Raw genomic sequence first — 23,993 nt, 5'->3', positions numbered from 1 at the left:
CTTTCGATCTGCTAGGTTGGCAGGAGCAGGGACCGAGCAACGGGAGCTCACCCCGTCGCGGGGATTCGAACCGCCGACCTTCTGATCGGCAAGTCCTAGGCTCTGTGGTTTAACCCACAGTGCCACCTGCGTCGCTTGTGCGTAGATAAGCCTACCCATTTATCAAGAATGCAGGTGTGTTTTTAGCTTATTGCTGGTTTTAATTTTCTGGATGTTTTGATCATTTCTACAAATAATTTAATCGCTTTGTGTTTTTTGTAAAGCGCTTTGTGGGTGGGCCCTGGTGATTTTTCCTCTCTGCGCACCTTCTGACCACCAAACCCTGGAGGCATTCTCACCTACCTGCAGATGCAGACCCTCTCCTTGCCACCTGGATGCACATTTCAGGTCATCCCCGGGGGTCTGGAAACCCTAACCTGGCCCCATATGCTTGCCCCCAAACTTTATCACAGACTTACAAAGTTTTCTCAAAAAAAGCATTCAGTCTTCATTCCCTTATAGTAACGGCATAATTGGTGGATTTGGGGAGGGGATTCCCTCACTCCAGCAAACACTCCAGGTGCTCTGGAATGTTGTTGTTGACATCCGTCTGTCTTGAGAGAAAATGGAGTTCACTTTTGGGCTGAAGTCAAATTGCTGCAGAATCACAGCACCTGCTGTGGCTGCAGAGACCGGGAACTTGTAACAGCTGCTTCCCACATTGCTTTTGCTGCGTTAACAGCACTGAACTGACATCCCCGGGGCACAAGCCTGGGCAGCGTGTATGGAGGTCCTGGGCCGCCCAGATGACCTCCCTGATGTGGCCCAAAGGTAAAGGTAAAGGACCCCTGGATGGTTAAGTCCGGTCAAAGGCGACTATGGGGTTCATCTCGCTTTCAGGCCAAGGGAGCCGGCGTTTGTCCACAGACAGCTTTCTGGGTCATGTAGCCAGCATGACTAAACCACTTCTGGCGCAACAGAACACCATGACGGAAGCCAGAGCACACAGAAATGCCATTTACCTTCCCGCTGCAGCGGTACCTATTTATCTACTTGCACTGGTATGCTTTCAAACTGCTAGGTTGGCAGGAACTGGGACAGAGCAACGGGAGCTCACTCCGTTGCGGGGATTTGAACTGCCAGCCTTCCGATTGGCAAGCCCAACAGGCTCAGTGGTTTAAACCATCACGCCAACTGCATCCCACATTGTGGGATCGTGGGTGGTCCAAAGGAAAGCAGAGCAATACATTTGGCACCAGCTAGGCTGCAGGAGGGACGCGGGTGGCGCTGTGGGTTAAACCACAGAGCCTAGGACTTGCTGATCATAAGGTCGGCGATTCGAATCTCCGCGACAGGGTGAGCTCCCGTTGCTCGGTCCCTGCTCCTGCCAACCTAGCAGTTCAAAAACACCCCAAAAAGTGCAAGTATATAAATAGGCAGGAAGGTAAACGTCCTTTCCGTGCGCTGCTCTGGTTCGCCAGAAGTGGCTTAGTCATGCTGGCCCCATGACCCGGAAGCTGTACGCTGGCTCCCTCGGCCAATAAAGCAAGATGAGCGCCACAACCCCAGAGTCGGTCACTGTTGGACCTAATGGTCAGGGGTCCCTTTACCTTTACCTTTACTAGGCTGCAGGAATTGCCACAAGGAGGCCTACAAGCCTACAAGCATCTTAGGGACTCCACTCTGGATTTGTCTAGGGTATACCCCTATGCCTTTTCTTCTCCCTGAGGTATCCCGCAAGGCAGTTGGTATGTTATGGACTACAACTTCCATTATCCCTGACTCTTGGCCGTGCCAGCTGAGGCTTATCGGAGTGGTAGTCCACAACATCTCCCTTACTTCCTTGTTCATTGTCAGTCATGGGTTGTATTCAGTGTTACTCCTACACAGAGTATACCCAATTCAATGGATAGGCATGAGCAACTCAAGGCCATTGATTTCAATGCAATTACTTTGAGTAGAACTTAGGAGCGTCTCCACCCCCATCATTCTGCCCGGACACTGAGGTTCAGTGCTGAGGGCCTTCTGGCGGTTCCCTCGCTGCGAGAAGCCAAGTTACAGGGAACCAGGCAGAGGGCCTTCTTGGTAGTGGCACCTGCCCTGTGGGTCACCCTCCCAGCAGATGTCAAAGAGAAAAACAACTACCAGACTTTTAGATGACATCTGAAGGCAGCCTTGTTTAGGGAAGCTTTTAATGTTTAATAGGTTATTGTATTTTAATATTCTGTTGGAAGCTGCCCAGAGTGGCTGGAGAAACCAGCCAGATGGGCGGGGTCTGGGCAGCTTCCAACAGAATATTAAAATGTTGTTGCACCTTCATGGATCACTGCCTTGTCGTGGCGAAGGGGCTTGAAGAACTCAGAGAAGCTATGAACTATGCCGAGCAGGGCACCCAAGATGAACAGGTCATAGTGGAGAGTTTGACCAAACGTGATCCACCTGGAGGAGGAACCGGCAAGCCACTCCAGTATCCCTGCCAAGAAAACTCCATGGACAAAGACAACAACAACATTTTAATATTCTGTTGGAAGCTGCCCAGAGTGGCTGGGGAAACCAGCCAGATGTATGGGGTATAAATATATTATTATTATTATTATTATTATTATTCCTATTATTATTATTTACAACCCCCTGTTTCCGTTTCCCCTTGTCTCCTGTTTCTCCCCCCTGACATTTTCACTTCTCTTCTGATTACCTGCCTCTTATTCCTCTCTGTTCGCAGACTCAATTCCCCTTTTCTTTTCTCCGTCATTTCCATGTTTCTTTAAAAAGAAAACAAGTTTGCTTAAAGTGCTTTTTTAAACCCTAAAGCTAAAGAAAGGCACCCAGAGCAGCTTCCAGAGAGGCTCCCTGCTTTCAGGCTTACAGTTGGAAAAGGCAAAACACAAAAGGAAAAGGGAGGGAAGTGTGTGTGGCTAAGCTCAGACACCTGTTCTTAGTTACAAAGTTCCTCATTTCATTTTCATTTCATTTGATTTATTAGACTTATTAATCGCTTGTCACCTGAAGGTCTCCAAGCGAAACTTACAGCAAAAGCAAAGATAAAAGAAAGATATACAATGCATATTACCTTAGAGGGGGAAAGTGGGGAGAATAATACAATACACTAATACAGTAATATTTCATACAACATAACACTCATTTTTAAAAAAATACTCAAATAATAAACAAAGCAATAATCAGACCCATTAATTAACAAATAAACAAAACCTCAACCTCCTCCAGTCCAAAAATCATTTACATCAGACCAACAATTTCCTCTCATTAACCTCCCCAACCCACCCAGGGGTCTGGTGTCAAGACCAACTGTGGCAAATCAGAAGCGAGTGGGTCCAGCATCTCTCCTCTCCCTTCATGGAGAAGCAGAAGCAAAAAAAAAAAAAAAAAAAAAAAGCAGGAAGATTATAACAAAAGTTTTACCTGTTTTGCAGCTGACTTGGCTACTGCTCCTAACCTGCTGCTAGTGGGGTTGCAGTTATGGAACTAATTCCTTCCAGTGGCTCCTTAGAGACCAACTAAGTTTGTTATTAGGAACATGGGTGGCACTGTGGTCTAAACCACAGAGCCTAGGGCTTGCCGATCAGAAGGTCGGCGGTTCGAATCTGCACGATGGGGTGAGCTCCTGTTGTTTGGTCCCAGCTCCTGCCCACCTAGCAGTTCGAAAGCGCGTCAAAGTGCAAGTAGATAAATAGGTACCGCTCCGGCGGGAAGGTAAACGGCGTTTCCGTGCGCTGCTCTGGTTCGCCAGAAGTGGCTTTGTCATGTTGGCCACATGACCCGGAAGCTGTCTGCGGACAAACGCTGGCTCCCACAGCCTATAGAGCGAGATGAGTGCCGCAACCCCAGAGTCGTCCGCAACTGGACCTAACGGTCAGGGGTACCTTTACCTTTTTAAGTTTGTTATTGGTATGAGCTTTCGTGTGCATGCCCACTTCTTCAGATACAGGCACACGAAAGCTCATACCAACAACAAACTTAGTTGGTCTGTATGGCGCTACTGGAAGGATTTTTTTTATTTTGTTTCGACTACGACAGACCAACACGGCTACCTACCTGTAACTAGAGTTATGGAACTGCTAGCGGTGGTATCTGAGAGAAATGAAATGCAGACAACACAGATGGTGATATTATTATTATTATTATTGTTATTATTATTATTAAATTAAAAAAATATTTATTTATTGCATTTATATCCCACCTTAAATGGTGCACGTCTCCCTCTCCTCATGAAATCCCACAAAAACCCTATGAGGCAGGTCAGACTGAGGGGTTGTTGGCACCCCGGTTAACACACAATACACCTGTTTGGCTGTGCGCCGTCTGCCATCCACTTAAATAGCATCCTTGACAGATTGCCATCCAACCTCTGCTTAAAAACCTCAAATAAAGGAGCGTCCACAAGAGACAGTCTTGTTCCACTGTCGGACACTGTCAGAAAATTCTTCTTTCTATTTAGTCCGAATCTCCTTTCTTGCAACTTGAGGCACATTAGTTCCCCCCCCAAAAAAATCCCTGTGATTTGTGAAGGGTGCTGGGAATTGTAGCTCGGTGAGGGAGTAAACTACAGTTCCCAGAATTATTTCAGGGGAAATAAGCTGCTTTCTGGTGCCACGGGACTTGTTGCGGTTGGCTTCTAATGCTTCTCGCAACCAAGCATGGGATGTTTTTTATTTTATTTCCCCCGCTTACACAACAAAACAACCCCACGAGATGGCGCTTGTCCTTGGGCATTCCCAAACCTTTCCACACCACCGACAGGGGAGGGAGTTTAGAAGAAGAAAAAATTAAACACCCCCGGGCTGGTTTGTGCTAGCAACCAGAGCGTGGCGCGGCGCCTGCTGGGAAATGGAGTTTTTGGAAGCGGCAAGATGCCTGCTTTGCTTGGAGAAGGCGAACTACAATTCCCGGAAGCCTTTGCGCCCTCAGGCGGTCATAGGGACGCCCAAAAGACCCAGGGAAAGGGGTGTGTGGGTGCGTGTGCATGTACTGGTTGCTTTTTGAGCTTGCTGCAAAGGAAGGAACAGGAAGCTCAAAAGAGGGGGGGGCGGGGAGGAGCAGCAGCAGCAGCAGAGGCAGAGGCTGCCGGACTCAAGAGAGAACTGCTTAACAGCTTTGGGGGGGAGAAAGCAGCTCCGAGAAGAGAGTGGATCAGGCGCTGCCTCGGGAGAGAAACTTTGCAGTAAGTTTGGATTCCGGGGGAGAGGGATCTGCAGGGCTGCTTGGAGCTCGGAGGGGAGGGAGGGAGTTGCCAGATGACCACAGATAAACAACCTGCCGTGGCTCCTGTGCTCTTAAAAGCCTCCCTTGAAACAACCAGAGCGGCAGCTGCGATGGCTTGGCGTGCCAGATCCGCGACAGATCCCAGCCGCAGCCCTTCCTGGCAGGTGGACAAAGGGAGCCTAAAATGTGGGCTTTTGTGCGCGGCTTCCCTGCAAAACGGGCACAGGTGCGGGAGGCCGGTGCATAAGTTGGCAACTCCTCTCGGGTGGCAGGGAGCTACCAGGGGCGTATTGTGGGGCTCCCTTGTATTTCCTCTGCCTTCCAACCCGGCTGCAAATGTTTAAAGGTGCTCAGTGGGTGGAGGACTGGCTTAAAGCTATTTCCAAGGGTTGGTTAGGCGAGAAAGGGTCTTTTAGAGGAAAGGGATTAGGTGACCCAAATATCTACCTATCTATCTATCTTTTGCTTTGGAGGGATTTTATTGGCAGAGTTTGCTAAACAGGACAGCTGGGTTTCCCAATCCAAGCAGAACCTGCAAGGCTTAAAAAATAAGAAAATATTGGTGGCTATTGATGGGATGTTTGGCCAGCAAAAGGGGGTAAGATGAGGTTTAATCAGGACATTTATTGAGCATGGATAGCCAGGGTCAGGAATCTCCTCTTGCTGTGGGCTGAGAAGGATCTCTGCATGATTTTCCCCCTCTCCAGAATTTAGAAGAAGAAGAAATCCTCCCAGAGTGGGGCTGGCAATCTGCCTTCAAACTGAGACATGGGTTGTACAGACCTTTAACTTGGTACCATAGTTATTTACGCTTTTTTCCTGTGGATTTGCTGCTGTTTTCACCCGCTTTGTGCCTCATTGGTATGGGAGATTTATACCAGAAAAGGTTAAGATGCTGTTGGTACCTGTTGATTGTGTGGGACATCCGTGTGGTTTTGGAAAGAAGCTGGGGTTTTCTCTCTCCTTCCCAGAGTGGAGGAGAATGTTGAGGATGCCTGGGCAACCCTTAGAGAGCAGTCCTAACAAATATCTACTTGGATTTAAGTCCCATTGAATTCAGTGGCACTTTACTCCCAGGCTAAGTGGGCTTAGGATTGCAGCTTTATGGGATAATCATAAATTGATGCTATTCCGCGGATGACATCTACCAGCATCTCTGTGTGTCTCTCTTTAACTATATGTTTATTTAAAAGCGTTTATAAGCCGCTTAAATATAACCCCCCCCAAGCAACCTGAAAGCAATAAGAAATACAATCAAAGCAAAAAACAAAGCATGAAACCAGTAAAGCAGTAATGAAATGGGACTTCAGGGCCAACATATTAAAATGTACTTAAATTTATTTTTTAAATGCATGCATATAAAATTTCTAGTTGGTTGGCTTTGTGATGCTTGCTTTGTTTTTTTCCACCTTCCCAAAATATTCATAATTGTTATTTCAGTTATGAATCACTTTTCATGAAACACCCCAAAGTAATGAACAAAGTGTGTGTTGGATGGGGTGGGGAAGGAAATCAGCAATATAAAGATGCAGGGTTGTAGTCCTACACAGAGTAGACCCATCAAAATTAATGAATCTAAGTTAGCCATGACTCTTAACCCCAGTGGGTCTCCTCTGAGTAGGGCTAGCATTGGATACCACCGATTTTATATATATATGTGTATATATATATATATATATATATATGTATAAAAAATCAGTTTCAAATCTGGTATGAATAAAAAATGGATAAAATAAAATACGCCCACTTAAAAAGTTGTTGGAAAATGAAATTTTAGTGCATGTTGCTGTTCTTGTACATTCCTTTTAACGCATCTTAGGTTTTTTCAATGGAGAAGGTACTATAATTTTTTTAAAAAATAATTGGGAATAATTATAATTCCTGGTTCTATATTACCTGGTACTTTTTGCAGAGTGAAATAAGAGGGGGGGTCCTTGCCATAATTTAGTCCTACTCAGAGTAGACCTATTGAAGTTCATGGACAGAGCAGAATTTGGGCCATTGAATTCAGCCTGGTTGCTGTGAGCGAAATGTGGCTGGATGCGACCCCCAAGGGCCTTACAATCTTAAGTATTAGATGGAGGAGTGCAGGGAATGGCTTGCAGGGAATGTGTGTGTAAGGGAGAAATGAAGGTGACAGATGACTTTTCGGAGAGAGTGAAGATGCGAGCTGCTTTTTTCTGCCAGGCCAGGCTTCTTCCATCCAACCTGGGATTTCTCCCTCTGAGTTGGAAAGGCTGTTTGGGGTCCTTTGGCAGGGATAGATCTGCTTCATCCCCTGTTCTCGGTCCCTTTAACAGGTCAGGGATTGAATCTTGGGACTTGCTTCTTTCAACAATCCTTCTCAGCGGAGATTTTTCACCCCAGTCAGTATCTGAATTTATTCAAAATAGTTATTTGTGTGTGTGTATGTGCATGGGCAAGGGTGGCGCTGTGGGTTAAACCACAGAGCCTAGGGCTTGCTGATCAGAAGGTTGGCGGTTCGAATCCCCGTGACGGGGTGAGCTCCCGTTGCTCGGTCCCTGCTCCTGCCAACCTAGCAGTTTGAAAGCACGTCAAAGTGCAAGCAGATAACTAGGTACCACTCCGGCAGGAAGGTAAATGGCGTTTCCATGCGCTGCTCTGGTTCGCCAGAAGCGGCTTAGTCATGCTGGCCACATGACCCGGAAGCTGTATGCCGGCTCCCTCGGCCAATAAAGCAAGATGAGCACCGCAACCCCAGAGTCGTCCGCTACTGGAGCTAATGGTCAGGGGTACCTTTCCCTATGTGCATGGGCATGCACACACAATTGTGTGAACTTTTATTTTTGGTTACTGCTGTAGAGAGAGAGAATCTGTACCTGCTGCTTTGCAACACATTTTTGGAAAAAGAAAAGGCTTAGGAGTGAACCCTACACAAATCCAGAGTGGAGTCACTAAGACTGGCACTTTGTATGCCTACTTTCGGCAACTCCTGCAGCCAAGCGGGTGCCAAACGTCTTGCTCTGCTTTCCTTTGGACCACATCAGCAAGGCCAAGAAGGGAGTCCTGTTGTTTGGGCAGCCCAGGACCTCCATGCAATGTATACAGCCCAGGTTTGTGCCCTGGGGAGGTCACCTCAGTGCTACTAACACAGCGGTTTGACTTCACCCCCAGAGGCGCACTCCATTGTCTCTTGAGAAAGACAGAGGCCAAAAACAAGCCAATTGTTTTGTATATAGTTTTTAATGTTCTGTGAAAAATCTCTTTGAGCAGAGGTCACAAAAACGGTGGATCACCAGCTTTGCCTGCAGAGGGTCCCAGGTTTGATCCCCCGGGGCATCGCCAGGTTGGGCTGAAATCCTGCGGATCTTCTGTCCATCCCTGTGGACCTGGGATTGATAACCCTCAGGTCTGGACCCCAACTGCGGCCCTCCAGGTCTATTCTGTGGTCTCCGGAACTCTCCACGCCCTCTTTGAGTGTTTTTGTCTGGCCGGAATGGGTCCTTGAACTCTGCGCATGCCTCATGGCTTGCATACATGGAGGACAGGAAGGGGTGTGTGTGTGTGTGTGTGTGTGTGTGTGGAAGCCAGCCTTCTGAACAAAGCGGGCATTTACATTCATTGCTTCACCTGCTCTCGCCTTCCTCACACCACTAGCATCTGGCCCCTGGAAGCCTTCTCAGAAGTTAACGCGGCCCCTGTGCTGCAGAAAGTTTCCCTGTCCCCAGAGTTGACAGTGGGGAACTTAGATGGCCCCGAAAGAACAAACAGTGGTTTGTCTTTCCCTCTGAGAGTTTCCTCAGAGCCACCTTGCCTCCTTCCGAAATATTCCGGGCAGCCAGTCGTTGGGAATAAACGCTTTCTGTACAGTTGGGTGCTCACTCGCCAGTCAGTGTCGCTAAACCCCAATCCTTTTTCTCTCCTTTTTGTTTATACACACACACACACACACACACACACACGATCTCAGTGTTGAGACAGTTCGCTACTCAATTCGTTCTGCTTCCTGGCAGTTGTTGCCCTGTGGGCCTGAGACCATCAAGGCGGATTAGGCTTAACTCCCACTGATCTGCTCTTGCTTCAGGAGAAGGGCCTGGTCCTTGCGAATCCGGGGGGAACATAGGCTGCCCTGACCTTGTGTCTGAATGCGGCCCTCTGGGGATATCTGTCTGGCCCTCAGGACCCTCCCCAGGCCCCGCTCCTCACAATCCTTCACTCCCACCCATCTCAAGCAGTGTTGCCTGGTTGGAAAGTATTCTAGAAAAATGGGGGGCGATCGGCTGTTGTTTACTTCCTGGGCCCAGGAGCAACCGTAGCACAACCTGAACCCTTCATAGAACCTGTTGTTGTTGTTGTTGTTGTTAATTCAATTTACCGTATATACCGTCCTTTATCGAAAGACCTGAGGGTGTTGGACAACATTAAGGACACATTACAAAGCATCAGTGAGAAAAGCGTAATAGAAACAGTAAAAAGCATGGTGACAGACAGCCTAATAGTAGAATAATCATCATACTAACAGCGCTCTTTTGCAGGCCATAGATTATTTAATAGTCATTAGCCTGGGTGAAGAGGAATGTTTTTGCCTGGAGTCCAAAGACATGTAATGATGGCGCCAGGTGAGCCTCCCTGGGGAGAGCATTCCACAATCGGGGAGCCACCACAGAAAAGGCCCATTCTCGCATTGCTGCCCTCCAAACTTCTCGGGGAAAGGGGACACAGAGAAGGGCCGCAGATGACAAGCACAGGGCCTGGGTCCGTTTGTGTGGGGAGAAGCTGTCCTTAAGGTATCAAGGTCCTGAGGCGTGTTAAGTCCCAGTCTCTTCCTTAGCTCCATCTTAAATCCATGGACTAAATGCAGGTTTCGATATCAAGCCAGCTTCTCCTCTGCTCCCCTTAACTTCCAGCCTGATGTGGAACTGTGGTGAACTCGAAAGTTTTCTTGCAAGTTCATAGCATTGTGGTTGATCCTTAAATGCTCACCTATGGATTTTGGTTTTTAAATTCTTTTAAAATGCTTTATTGTTCATTTTCCATATATATATACAACACATAATTATCTTCATTTCAATCAGTCCAATAAGAATGTCCATGTTCACAAAAAATGCATACAAATTCAATTACGCATTTTCTACACAAACCTATGACTTCCCATCCTCTCTGTATTTCTTTTTTAATAAACATCTTACTTTAATTCATCATTATTTTGTAAAAATTCTCTTTTTCTATTTCGATATCATTTTGTTTCATACACATTATTTACAGAAATCATTCAAAGGCAACTACAGTGCTTAGATTACAGCTACTTTTCAAATAAATCTTGAAATTATTCCATTCTAAAATGAACTTTTGGGGTTTTCTAATCAATGTGATTTCTGTGGCTTCTCCCAACCCCCTCCGCCTGCCACCTGTTACTTGAGATCCTTTAACTTGTGATGGGTTACCTTTCCCAGATCACATTCCCTTCTGGGAAACCTTCAAAGGGCTACATGCCAGTGGCAGGGGCTGGAATTAAAAATGGGCAGAGGAATGAATTTCCATTTTGCCTTTGCCAATGGGACTATTTTCCACACACACACACACACACACACACACACACCACCTCTCTAGCCTCTCTCCAGGCAAGCAGGAAGCATGCTCAGAGTTTAAGGACACGTTCCAGTCAGGCAAAAATGCTCAAGGAGATTGTGAAGCAGGGCTGGTGAGGAGAGAGAGTTTGGAGGGGTAGAAGATAGACAGACCTAGAGGGCTACATTTCTGGCCTTCAAGTTCCCCATCCCTTCTGTAACTGGACACACTGCCGCTGAATCTGGGACCTTCTCTGTGTACCATAAGTTCTCTACCCATTTTATGGAGACCTTTCCTGGGTGGTGTCAGAAGCTCAGATATATCAGCTAGGCGCCAAGTATCTTCTTAAACCAATGTGGTGACTGCTCCTGCTCAGGCTGCACAGAGAAAAGCATTTTGGTTTTCATTCCTATGGTGCAGATAAAATATAACTGGTAGAATTCTACAGAATGGGGTATTAGTGTGTGAAAGCAGTCAAAATCCAAGGATCCCCAGGCATGCACCTCCAGATGGTGGAAATGCCAGGCTCCATTCAGGCACTCAGGCATCTTTGCTTGGTTGTAAGTGGTCGAAAGCCAGGTGCAAAATTTGCCTGGCTAATTTTGAACACTGTTCGTGGGAGCCGATATTTTTCACACGCTGCTGGCTGAGTTGCCTCTTCCTTGACCCTATCCTTCGTTTGTTGTGTCAGGTGCTATAGAGAGAGGAAGTACCTTATCTGAGTGGCTGAGCATCCTTGAAAGTTGTGGTTTATGATCTGAAGGCCCTTTTGCATCATTTGCTAACCCAGACTTAGATATTAAGCCCTCTCCTTTTAGGAAAATGTTGTTGTTTAGTCATTTAGTCTTGTCAGACTCTTTTGTGACCCCATGGACCAGAGCACGCCAGGCACTCCTGTCTTCCACTGCCTCCCATGGTTTGGTCAAACTCATGCTGGTAGCTTCGAGAACACTGTCCAACCATCTTGTCCTCTGTCGTCCCCTTCTCCTTGTGCCCTCCATCTTTCCCAACATCAGGGTCTTTTCCAGGGACTCTTCTCTTCTCATGAGGTAGCCAGAGTATTGGAGCCTCAGCTTCAGGATCTGTCCTTCCAGTGAGCACTCAGGGCTGATTTCCTTCAGAATGAATAGGTTTGATCTTCTTGCAGTCCGTGGGACTCTCAAGAGTCTCCTCCAGCACCATAATTCAAAAGCATCAATTCTTTGGTGATCAGCCTTCTTTATGGTCCAGCTCTCCCTTCCTTACATCACTATTTAGGAAAATAGGAAGCTGCCTTTTCCCTTTGGTCTGTCTATCTACTAGCGCCTACCCAGTCAGTAGCTGTCCAGGATTTCAGACTTGGGGGACGTTCGCAGCCTTACCTGGAGATTGAACATGAGATCTTCTGCATGCAAAGTTAACACTCTAACAACCGAGCGACAACTCTTCCCCATAGATGATAAGGAATTGCAAGCAGTGGGCTGGTAGAGCAGTGACAGAGTGTTCCATCCTGCGTCTGATCATGCTGGTAAAAGATGATTGCAGGCTACTTACTTACCGCCTTATTTGCAAGGCTGTTTTCCCCATTCATTTATTACAACCGCTGCCACCAACCCATACTTTTTAAAGCAAAGCAAAAAACTTGACCCTTCTCCCCAAAGTTTACAGCTGCTACAGCTTCTCTGTACATTCGTAGAGGTGCAGAAAGTATGTTGGATGGGGGTCTGGCTTTGGTCAGTTGTCCAGCAAGGTTGATTTGGTGTGACGGGGAGCATGGAGCTCAAGGTGGACTACATGGTTCTCTCCCCAACCGCACTCCGTTTTAAAATCCTCACAACAATCTTGCAAGGTAGTTTGGGCTGAGAAAGATGGTGAGTGGCGGCCAAGGTCACCCAGTGAGCTTCATGACCGAGTGTCGATTTGAACCTCAGTCTCTCAGGTCCTGGTCCTTCATTCTTAACCACTATACTTTGCTGGACTTGAAATTTGCTTTAATGGGTTGCAAGAATTAATGGTTTGGTGTTTTCATCAAGGACATGCCTTTGTCACAGAAGTGTGTGGAGTAGATGTGTTTGCTCTTGGTTTCCCTGCTTTTTCCTAAGGGAGACTTTTGCCCTTTACTTTGTTTTCTTGAGGTCCGGGCTCATGAGACGCCTTCGTAACAAAACAATTATGAAGTTTGGTGCTGATGCTGCAAAATGTTAATCCTGGGGGCACGGTGCATTTTTCACTGTGAACCTGGCTGGGTCGTCTTTGAGGCACCGTGTTGGATAGGGTCCCATTGCGAGCAAAGCACAGTGGATCGAGAAGTTATTAAATCGCCAAATCAGTGTTTTAAGGAGTCAAATGCGCTGACATGTTTAAGAGAGAGTGGGGGGGAGAGAGGCCTTCTCTTTGTCTCTCCCTCTTCCCTTGTTAAAAGAATGCATTCATATCCCAAAGCAAAAGTTCAGGGCTTGACAAAAGCTTTGTCACTGATTTGACTTCCTTCCAAAAGCTCTGATGCTTGACCTAAAACGATATTGATCCCTTCTGCTTGTTTTGACGGTGTCAGCTGCTGAGCATATGACAGCCAGGGTGGAAGCACAGGAGCCGGGGTACTGCTGTCCACAGTCCATCTCCCTGCAATTATTGACTTTGATTTGTAAAAAGAACCAAGTTCCTAGCCCGTATGATGGCAAAGATGAGCTTGAAAAGTGGGTGATCAGAGAAGACTTCATCTGCTTGCTGGTGGCAGAAGCTTAGGTGGTCAAATTCAAATTCAAATATCTTTAATATGGCTTAGGTGGTCTGCGTGACTCTGTGCACAAGGAGAATAAAGAATGCAAGCTAGCAAAAATGAAAGCAGAAAGAGACTTTCCAACCTTAAAGGATTGGGAGTTTGGGGCAGCTGTGATAGCTCTGTTTTACAGGGCCCAGGTAGTGAGCTGGTGGCTTTTGAAATTCCAGAGGTGGGTACCAAGAGGAAACAACCACACCCCAGCTTTCTCTTTTATCTGGAATATTCTTCTGATTACCCAAGGGATGACTTCCCTCCTCCCCCCCCCCCAACTTGCCACAGGCGACCAGGCCAGTGGCTAATTGCAAGGCTGGGTGGCAAAGCCAAGAAGGGGAGGTGGGGAATGTTGTGCCACCACATTACCCGCCTGATCTTGTCGCCATAGCCTGAGTTGGTGCAGACCACTGGCCACATTCCCTTCTAGGGACCGCATGCTTGTAGTGGGCGGGGCCAGAGACAAAAGTGGGTGGGGCAGCAAATGTCAATTTTACAGTAGTTTCCTCACATGCACCTCTGTCCTGCATCCAGACAGGCAAGAAGGATTATGAGAATGCAAGGACACATTCTAGCCAATCAAAAACATCGCAGTGAGGGAGTGTGGCCTGAAGAGAATCCTGAGGGCCAGACAGAGGGCTGCAGGGGCACATTCAGCCTCTGGGCCTGAGGTTCCCCATCCTTCCTGTGTATACGCAGAGATGTGCTTATCTTGTTTTCTGCTGCTCCAAAGGGTAGGAACCAGACCAATCAATACGAATTACAAGAAAGGAGATTCCAGCTAACCATTAGGAGTACCTTTCTTGACCGTAAGAGCTGTTCGACTGTGGAATGGACTCCCTCAGAAGGCTGTAGACTCTCCCTCATTGGAGGTTTTCCAACAGTCTTTAGCTGTAATTCCTGTACAGTGGTACCTTGGGTTAAGTACTTAATTCGTTCCGGAGGTCCATTCTTAACCTGAAACTGTTCTTAACCTGAAGCACCACTTTAGCTAATGGGGCCTCCTGCTGCTGCCGCGCCGCCGGAGCACGATTTCTGTTCTCCTCCTGAAGCAAAGTTTTTAACCCGAGGTACTATTTCTGGGTTAGCGGAGTCTGTAATCTGAAGCGTATGTAACCCGAGGTACCACTGTATTGCCGTGGGTTGGACATGATGACCCTTGGGGTCCCTTCCAACTCCACAGTTCTGTGGGTTTTTAATCTGCACAGCGTCACTTCACAATGCAAGGCATGCTTGTTGATGGGAGGGAGTGATGCTCAATGAGTGTACTTAAAAGGTGGTGGTGTTGCCAGGACAGGGGTACCCGGAAGTGATCAGCTTTCCTTATTCAGCTGTACAAAAAGAATCCAAAAGCAGCTAGATCACAAGACTGGCTGGCAATAATAATAATAATAATAATAATTTTTTATTTATACCCCGCCCTCCCCAGCCAAGGCCGGGCTCAGAGCGGCTTACAAGCAATAATAAAAACAAGATGAATGATTACAACTTAATAACAAAAATAAAATACAACATTAAAATAATGGAACATTAAAATATTAAAATGTAGCCTCATCGCAGGAGGAGAAGGAAAAGAAAAAAGAAAGAGAGGGAGGGAGGGAATCAAATTGGCTCCAAGCCAAAGGCCAGGCGGAACAACTCTGTCTTACAGGCCCTGCGGAAAGAAATCAGATCCTGTAGGGCCCTGGTCTCATGAGCCAGAGCGTTCCACCAGGCCGGAGCCAGAGTTGAAAAGGCCCTGGCTCTGGTTGAAGCCAGTCTAACTTCCTTAGGGCCTGGGACCACTAGGGTGTTGTTATTTATGGACCTTGAGGCTCTCCGTGGGGCATACCAGGAGAGGCGGTCCCGTAGGAACGAGGGTCCTAGGCCGTTAAGGGCTTTAAAGGTCAAAAGCAGCACCTTAAATCTGACCCTGTACTCCACCGGGAGCCAGTGCAGCTTGAAAAGCACTGGGTGAATATGCTCCCATGGCAGAGACCCCGTGAGGAGCCTCGCTGCAGCATTCTGTACCCGCTGGAGTTTCTGGGACAGCTTCAAGGGCAGCCCCGCGTAGAGCGAATTACAGTAGTCAAGCCTGGAGATGACCGTCGCATGGATCACTGTGGCCAGGTCGGGGCGGGAAAGGTAAGGGACCAACTGCTTGATGCGGCGAAGGTGGAAAAATGTCGCCTTGGCTGTTGCTGTAACTTGCACCTCCATGGAAAGGGAGACGTCAAGGATTACACCCAAACTCTTAACGGAAGGCAATGGCACTAATTGGGCCCCCGCAAGAGAAGGGAGTTGGTCCCTCATCCCCATGCCATCCTGACCTAGCCATAGGACCTCTGTCTTTGAAGGATTTAGTTTCAATCGGCTCCCACGAAACCATCCAGCTACAGCTTCCAAGCACCTGGTCAGTGTGTTCGGGGCCGAGTCGGTGTGGCCATCCATCAGCAGATAGAGCTGAGTGTCATCAGCATATTGGTGACAGCCCAGCCCAAAGCTCCAGATAATCTGGGCAAGGGGGCGCATAAAGATGTTAAAAAGCATCGGGGAGAGAATTGCGCCCTGCAGCACTCCACACACCAAGGAGTGGCGTGACGACATTTCCCTCCCTAGTGCCACCCTCTGTCCCCGACCAGAGATAAAAGAGCACAACCAGTTACGGGCTATGCCCTGTATCCCCACGCCTGCGAGGTGGTGGTCCAGAAGATCATGATCGACCATGTCAAAGGCTGCTGACAAATCTAAAAGGATCAGCAGTCCTGACCCGCCTCGATCCAGTTGTCTACGGAGATCATCTGTTAGGGCAACCAGAGCCGTCTCCGTCCCAAAATCAGGACGGAAACCAGACTGAAATGGATCTAATGCCGATGTTTCCTCCAGAAACCTACCAAGCTGTTCAGCAACCGCTCTCTCAATTACCTTACCCAGGTATGGAAGATTTGAAACTGGGCGGTAATTGGATAGGTCTAAGGGATCTGATGAAGTTTTCTTTAAGAGTGGACATACCACTGCTTCCTTCAGTTCCCCTGGGAATGTCCCCGTGTCAAGGGACAAATTGATAATTTCAACCAGGGGGGTCCGCGCAACATCTGGACACTCCCTAATCAGCCAAGATGGGCATGGATCAAGGAGGCAGGTGGTGGGCCTACCAACTTGGAGGAATCTATCCACATCAGTAGGGAGTATCCGATCGAAATGGTCCAACACTGGACCTGAAGTCAGTCGAGGGGCCTCCAGTTCAGTCCCTGTATCTAAATTGGCAGGGAGGTCACGGCGGAGCAACAGGACTTTCTCCGCAAAAAAGCTCGCGAATGCCTCACAGCTGTGGGTCGAATTTGTGCTTAAATTTGGTTGTCCTCCTAAGGACGTTATTGACCTAATTATTCTAAAAAGTTGTGCCGGGCGAGAGCTAGCGGATGCAATGGAAGCTGCAAAGTAAGATTTCTTAGCAGCTTTCATAGCCATCTCATAGGCTTTCATAAGCGTCCTATAAGATGTTCTTGAGGCTCCGTCATGAGTCTGTCGCCATACTCGCTCTATCCGTCTGAGATCCCGCTTCATTTTCCGGAGCTCCTCAGTAAACCAAGGGGCCCGGTTTCGACGGGGTCACAGAGGGCGCTTAGGCGCGATCTCATCAATGGCTGCCAAGAGCCGGTTATTCCAGCCCTCAACAAGGTCATCTAATGAGTCGCCAGGAGGAGCAGGGTTCCGCAAGGCTTGTCAGAATCTATCAGGATCCATCAGTTTTCGCAGACGAGCCCAAATAGGTTCGCCACCTGAGCCGGGGAGGAGCGGGAAGTCAGTCTTGGCTTTCAGAGAGTAGTGATCAGACCATGGCACTTCCACAGCGGGGAGCATGATCACATCTATGCCAGCCCCAAAGATCAGATCCAGCGTGTGGCCTGCTTGATGAGTGGGGCCCAAAACAAACTGGGAGAGCCCTAGTGTTGCCATGGAAGTCACTAGGTCCAGAGCCTGTAAGGGAAGCACCCATCTTGGCTGTGAGTCCTGGAAGGCCTTTCCCCACTTGGCCTGGGGGGGTAGCCTGGACTGACTCCAGCTGCAAAAGCTGAGGTTGCTGAACAGACTTTTGGGCTGGGGAGTTGCTGTTGGTTTTTTGTATCATCATTTTAGATCCTGTTACGATTTATGTGGAAATTGTTCAGTTTGGTTATATATTTTTAATGTTTTGCTTACTGTTTATGACTACAGTGGACGCTTGGGTTGCGAACGTGATCCATGCAGGAAGGATGTTTGCAACCCGCAGCGCTGTGTCTGCGCACGCGCAGGTCACTTTTCGGCACTTCTGCGCATGCGCAAGCGTCGAAACCCGGAAGTAACCCATTCCAGTACTTCCGGGTTCGGCACGGTGCGCAACCCGAAATCGCGCAACCCGAAGTGTCTGTAACTCAAGGTATGACTGTACTTTTGTTGTAGTTATGTGGGGTTTTGGGGTAAGCTGAGCATGGTTTGAACTGTGGAAAGGTGGCATACAAATAAAATGATGTCTGTATGTCTGTCTGCTTCATTCAGCTGTCTTTGGCGAGCCTTCGGGAGAAAAGGTTTGCAGCGATTGTAAGCCGTCAGTCCTGCTTGGGACTGCCAGAGACCCTTCTTTATTTTATTTTGAGGAGCATCCATTATTCAGAGAATTCTCTGGTCGCCCTATATTAGATGCCCTATATTTTTTGAGTTTCCCAGTGTAGCTAGAATTCAGTTTCAATTGCAGAGGCTTCTTTTTACAATCGGGAGTGGACATCTGTGGAAAAAAATAAGTTAATGATTTGCGGGATGTGTGTGTGTGTGAAATTGGAGTGTACCTTGTGTGCATTGGATGGGTTTTCTGAAGGACATAGGAAGACCCAATGGCCCATCTAGTCCAGCATCCTGTTCTTACAGTGGTTCATCAGATGCTTCTGCAAAGCCCATAGCCAAGACCTGAGCTCAACAGCAACTCTCCCCACATGGGATTCCCTGTCGACTGGTAATCAGAGGCCTCTTTCCTCCAACAGTAGTGGGAGAAGATGGTCATTGTGGCTAGTAGATTCATATCCTCTATGAATCTGTCTGATTGCTTTTCTAAGACACCTGAGTTTGTGGCCATCGGTACATCTTGCTGGGAGCAAATCCCACAGTTCTCTCTGCTGTGTGAAAAATTCCATTCTGAATCTTTATCTCCTTTCTCAGGCCCACGCCTCATTTTATACACCTCTATCAGGTGTTCCCCTGCATTCACTTTATTTGACTTCTCCTCCCCCCCCCAAAAAAAAAAGTTGTACTGTTTTTTCGCTGGTGAGTTCCAAACCGTTGATCATTTCAGTCACCCTTTTCTGAACCTTCTCCAGCTTTTTCTCTCTGGCTAGTATGTCCCTAGCCAAATCAGCAACTTTTGTTTTATTTTTTTGCTGGTGCGACATTATTTTGAGGGGCAAGGGAAATGCGGCCTCATTGCCAAATCTGGCCTTGGACAGACACGTGTCCTTCTGCCAGCTACTTGTTCCTGAGCTTTGTCAACAATGCAAGGCCCTGTTGACTCAGCCTGCGTAGTGCTGGAAGCGATGGTATCTGCTAATATTTATGCGAATGTACCTCTTTCTGCATTTTGCCCACAGGTCAGAGGTTTGCACCCTGGACTAGATAACCACCATGGTCTCTTCTGGCACGGTGATTCTATGAAGGGTGCATTGGTGTCCTCCCCCCCACACACACACTCAGCTCTCGCCTGTGGCTGCTAGAAGCTGTCAGCATGCGACAGTGGCCACCCCACCCACCAGGGAATGACTTTGACTGGCCAGCTAAACCAGGTGAGAGTAGCTGGTGGGTGAGACCAATAGTGGGTCCAACGGTGAAGAAGGTAGTTTCTGCGTGTGATGTAGAGGGAAATAAGGGACAGATAGGGCTTGTCTAGGAGAAGGGAAACTTTGACCCTAAAGCTCCGCTCCCTTGTGGGTTGTCTTTGGGAGAAGAAAAGGCTAAGGAGCAAACCCTACACAAATCCGGAGTCCCTAAGACAGTTGGACACCTTCTTCCAGCAACTCCTGCAGCCAAGCTAGTGCTCTTCTTTCCTTTGGGATCACATCATCAAGGCTGAGAGGGGTGGGTCTTGTCATCTGGGTAGCCCAGGAGTTGCAAGTCAAGGCCCTGAGTTCCCCCATAAAACATCAGTATTTTAGGTTAATGGGTGAATTAAGGTCACAACTTTATTGGTTACAGGATGTGAGTGGTATTGGCTTAGGCATTGGAATTGCACAGACTATATCTGACTCCTACCTGCCATGCAGGAAGTACAGTAAGGGTCAACCACCAGTAGGGGGAGCCCTGTTAATGTACATCAACTCAGAACTCCCCCAGGGTCCTGATGTGGTCGTGGCATGGCCCTAGCTCCTACTCGGGCTTCGAACAATGTCCACACCTCTGGATCCCTGTGGGGCAGCGGTTCTCAACCTGTGGGTCCCCAGATGTTGTTGGTCTACAACTCCCATCATCCCTGAGTTCTGGCCTTGCTAGCTGGGGTGATGGGAGTTGTAGTTCAACAACATCTGGCGACCCACAGGTTGAGAAAGGCTGCTGTAGGGGAATACCCTTAAAATGGAGGGGCAGGTGATGGCCACACCTCCCCTCCCCTTACCAATGCCTAACCGCCACTCGAGCCAATGGCTCGCCGCCAATACCCTCACAACTGCACAACACCTAATGCCCTCAGTGACATCGGCCAACCAAACATCATTTCCCCGATCGGAAAGATGTACGCCATCGTCACGGAACAAGGCCTCTTTGCTGAACATAATGGCGGGGTCACCCGGCCTTTCAGCATTTCCACCTTCCGTGTCACTGCTCGATTCACGAGTTTCCTGGCCTTATTAGTGGCAGCTGGGCAAAGACTGTCCAGGATTGCGCCCCCAGAGGTCACTTCTGTCCGGTTTCACTTCACCCCCAGAGGTGCACTCCATTCTCTCTTGAGACAGGAGGGGCGTTCGGAGGGCAAAAAGAAATTTAAAAAATGCATTGGTGTTTGTCCTTCCTTTGAAAACTGAAGGTGTAAAGTCCTTGCTTTCCATCTGTCTGTTTACCCTCTAAACATGGTTGTCCAACTCGATTGTTAAAAGACCTAAAAATCCAGCCTCGGGAGTTGGCATATGAGTGTCTCCCTCCCTCCCCCTCTCTTTTGTACTATTTACTGGCAACAAAAGGTGACCTCAAACCTGCCAAGGGTGTCTGCTTTGTTCTGTAAAGGTTAGGAGAATGCAAGGTGGGTAACTACAGGGAAAGAAAATGGCAGGTGGTGTTCATGGCCCTAACTCCGTGGTTAGATCATCTGCTTCACATGCAGAAGGCCTCAATTTCATTCCACAACAACTCCCAAGTAGGACTGGAAATGTCTCCCCCTAGAGAGCTATTGCTGGTCCCTGAGCTAGATGGACCAATGGCCTGACTCAGTATGAACTTCCTATGTTCCTAAAACCTGGTTAAAATTGTTGGATTGCTGTTGTTTTTTAACAGACCCGCCAGCTACTAACCAGTCAGTGGCTCTGACTGGTTTAAAATGGCTCTGCTGTAAAAGCCTTTGGGCCTCGCCTGCCCTCCCCGCTCACATCCTTTATTTTATGGTGTTTTTATTTACGTCTCACAACAATGCAGGGCAGTTCAGCATCCCCACAACAAGCCAAAGGGACATTTCACATGCAAAGGAGTAACTAAGGGCAGTAGCTCAGGAGCAAAGCATTTGCCTTGCATGCAGAGGGTCCCGGGTTCGATCCCTGGCATCCCCAGGTATGGTGGGGAGAAACTCCTGCCTGTAACCCTGCTAAGCCCCTGCCCATCAGTGTAGGCAATACCAAGCTCAGTGGACCATAGTGGCCTGATCCTGTGGATGTAGCTTCCAGGATTCCTGCATTGCCAGGGGTTTGACAAGATGATCCTCAGGGTCCTTTCCAATTTTATGATTCTATGCTCCATCCTTAACTAAAGTCACATCCACACCATGTATTTTAAGCACATGGCTTCCCTCAGAGAACCCTGGGAATTGTAGTTTAAGGGTGCTGGGAGTTATAGCTTTGCAAGGGTGAACGGTTCTTCTCATGATTCTTAGGGGAAACCCTGTGCTTTAAATATGTGGCGCAGATGTACCCTAAGGGTGAGTCCAGGTGGTCATTCTTTGGTGTGTGATGTTCAGTCACATACTGGCAATTTCAGTTTACGCAATTAAAGTTCATTCACGCTCTTGCGTGGCAAGCCCACTTCCCCCCCCCCCCATACCCTGGTCTGTTTGCAGTAAGGAAAGTGGTGGGGAAAGCTTTGGGTAGCGTGGAGGTAACGATCGCTCGACACCGCATCATCAAATGATAGTTGAAAAAGACCTGCTATGGCATTACATTTTTTTATATTGTTTTGATCATACCTTGCTGCTGCAGCTATATATATTTTTAAAGGAGGTTTATCGAGCACAGTAAAACAACAATTTTACAGGGAAAGAATAGATTTTGAACCGGTGAACAACTGTAACAAAAATGGTTTTATACAGAGGGGAACTGGAGGAGCTGTCAGAAGCCTAAGAACCAAAGTAACTTTTTAAAACAGGATGATTGCAAAGAAATAAATCTTTGCCTGGATGGCTTAGGAGCTGGGTGAGCTACAAAGTGGAACCAAACTCTCTGCAAAATATATGGCTTATCCCTGTCTAAGGCCTATCACAGAATTCCCGAAAGGCTGTGTGGTGAGAGGAAAGTACTCTGCCTGTACTCAGGTCATATTTTTTTTTCCTTTGCATATTACTACGTTTATATTACAGTGGTACCTCGGCTGTTTTGGGACTACAATTCCCATCATCCTTGACCACTGCTCCTGTTAGCTAGGGATGATGGGAGTTGCAGTCCCAAAACAGCTGAAGGGCCAAATTTGGCCATCACTGTCTAAAGGGTCAGTTTCATTTAGCCCTTAAATGAAGGCTAATGTGTCCCTGGATGATTATATTCATTTACAGTGGTACCTCGGGTTAAGTACTTATTTCGTTCCGGAGGTCTGTTCTTAACCTGAAACTGTTCTTAACCTGAAGCACCACTTTAGCTAATGGGGCCTCCTGCTGCCGCCGCGCCGCCGGAGCATGATTTCTGTTCTTATCCTGAAACAAAGTTCTTAACCTGAAGCACTATTTCTGGGTTAGCAGAGTCTGTAACCTGAAGCGTCTGTAATCCGAGGTACCACTGTATCTATCTGCGGAACTTGCACTCTTCCAGGTGCCACTTAATTCCCTTTCCGTGTTTGTAAAAACCAGCCTTTTAGTGTGGCAGCACCTAAACTGTGGAACTCCCTGCCTATTGACACCACTGCGCTCTTTTTGGCGCATGCGAAAAATGTTTTTGTCCCTACAAGCCTACGCAGACATGTGGAATGTGGGTGCCTCTTTCAATCTGTCGTTTTGTATAGCGCCGATTTTATCCTTTGATTGTTGCGTAGGGTCGTTTCTGCTGGTCATCTTGCCGTTTTAGTCTCTCTGCAAACCGCTTTGTGCAGCTTCCCTCCCCAATCAGGCGGTGTATAAATCTTGTGGAATGCATGAAATGAAAACAGGCCTCTTTTGGGAAGCGGGTGGGAGGGGCCAAGTGCCCAAGAGGTGTGGCTAGAGGAGAGGGAAGGGGTGGGGCCATAAGACAAGCACCACCCTCCGTCCTGATCTCTCCTCTTCAACCGCTGCTTGAAAAAGGCAAGCAAAACAGAGAAGCGTCTGCCAGGAAAAGGGTCTGGATAATCGAGCTCTTCCATCTATGGTCTCTGAAGGGAGCATGTGCCTCCTTACTGGGTCCAGCCTCCTTTGCAAAAGAAAAAAGAGCAAAGGCTGGTTGGCTTGCATGTTTGTGTGTTTGTGTTTAAAGGGCAAGTGACTGCTGCGTTTCTCCTCCTCTTCCCCCTTGCCTCCAGTCATTCAGCTAAAAAGGAGGGGGAGAAGGCATCTGTATTATTATTCCCCCCCCCCTTAAAGCAGCTTCTCCTCCTAGAAAAAGGAGGGTTCCCCACCCCCACCCCAAGCTCCCTTCTTGCAATTGCCGAACGGATTTTGATGCATCCGTGACACTTCTCTTCCTGACAAGCAGCAGCGGCAGCAAACAGGAGGAAGGAGAGAGCTGGGGATCCGGAGAAGACAGGGTGGCTTGGGTGGATGCCAGCGACCAACCAGGAGGACACGGCGGAGCCTTTAAAATTGCGTTGAGGGTCTCTCACACCGCCAGCCTCTCTGTTTATCTCACGACACCTTTGCTGGGTCTAGCCCAGAGGTCTGGCAGCTCTTAATGCGGCCCCAGGGAAATAATCCGAATTTGAGGGACTGGACGGCGTCTGATAGCAGCTGCTGAGCGTTCTCTAGAGACCTCGAAACCACCACCTCGAGGCACCATCTCACCCACCCGTTCTGTTGCAACCTGCTTGTGTCAGCCTTGGCTGTAAGCTTCCAGAAGAACACTCTGGTACCCAAATGGTACTATAAACAAAACCTCAGGATCTTGCTACCCATCCTCTAGTTACTTTGGAAATTGCA

At 48.0% G+C, this 23,993-nt stretch overlaps 1 protein-coding gene across 2 annotated transcripts in view; it reads left to right on the top strand.

Moving 5' to 3' along the window:
- Positions 1–5,001: 5,001 nt before the first annotated feature.
- MIB2 (MIB E3 ubiquitin protein ligase 2) overlaps positions 5,002–23,993 on the top strand; it is a 70,881-nt gene continuing 51,889 nt past the window's right edge. For both annotated transcript variants that reach the window (XM_081016067.1, XM_081016064.1), the window contains exon 1: positions 5,002–5,158. The gene's annotated coding sequence lies outside the window, so the exon portion shown is untranslated. The remainder of the gene's footprint in view (positions 5,159–23,993) is intronic.

This window comes from Podarcis pityusensis (assembly GCF_964106645.2).
Source record: "Podarcis pityusensis genome assembly, chromosome: 8".
Taxonomy (NCBI): Eukaryota; Metazoa; Chordata; class Lepidosauria; order Squamata; family Lacertidae; genus Podarcis; species Podarcis pityusensis.
This window is presented reverse-complemented; position numbering and strand designations above follow the sequence as displayed.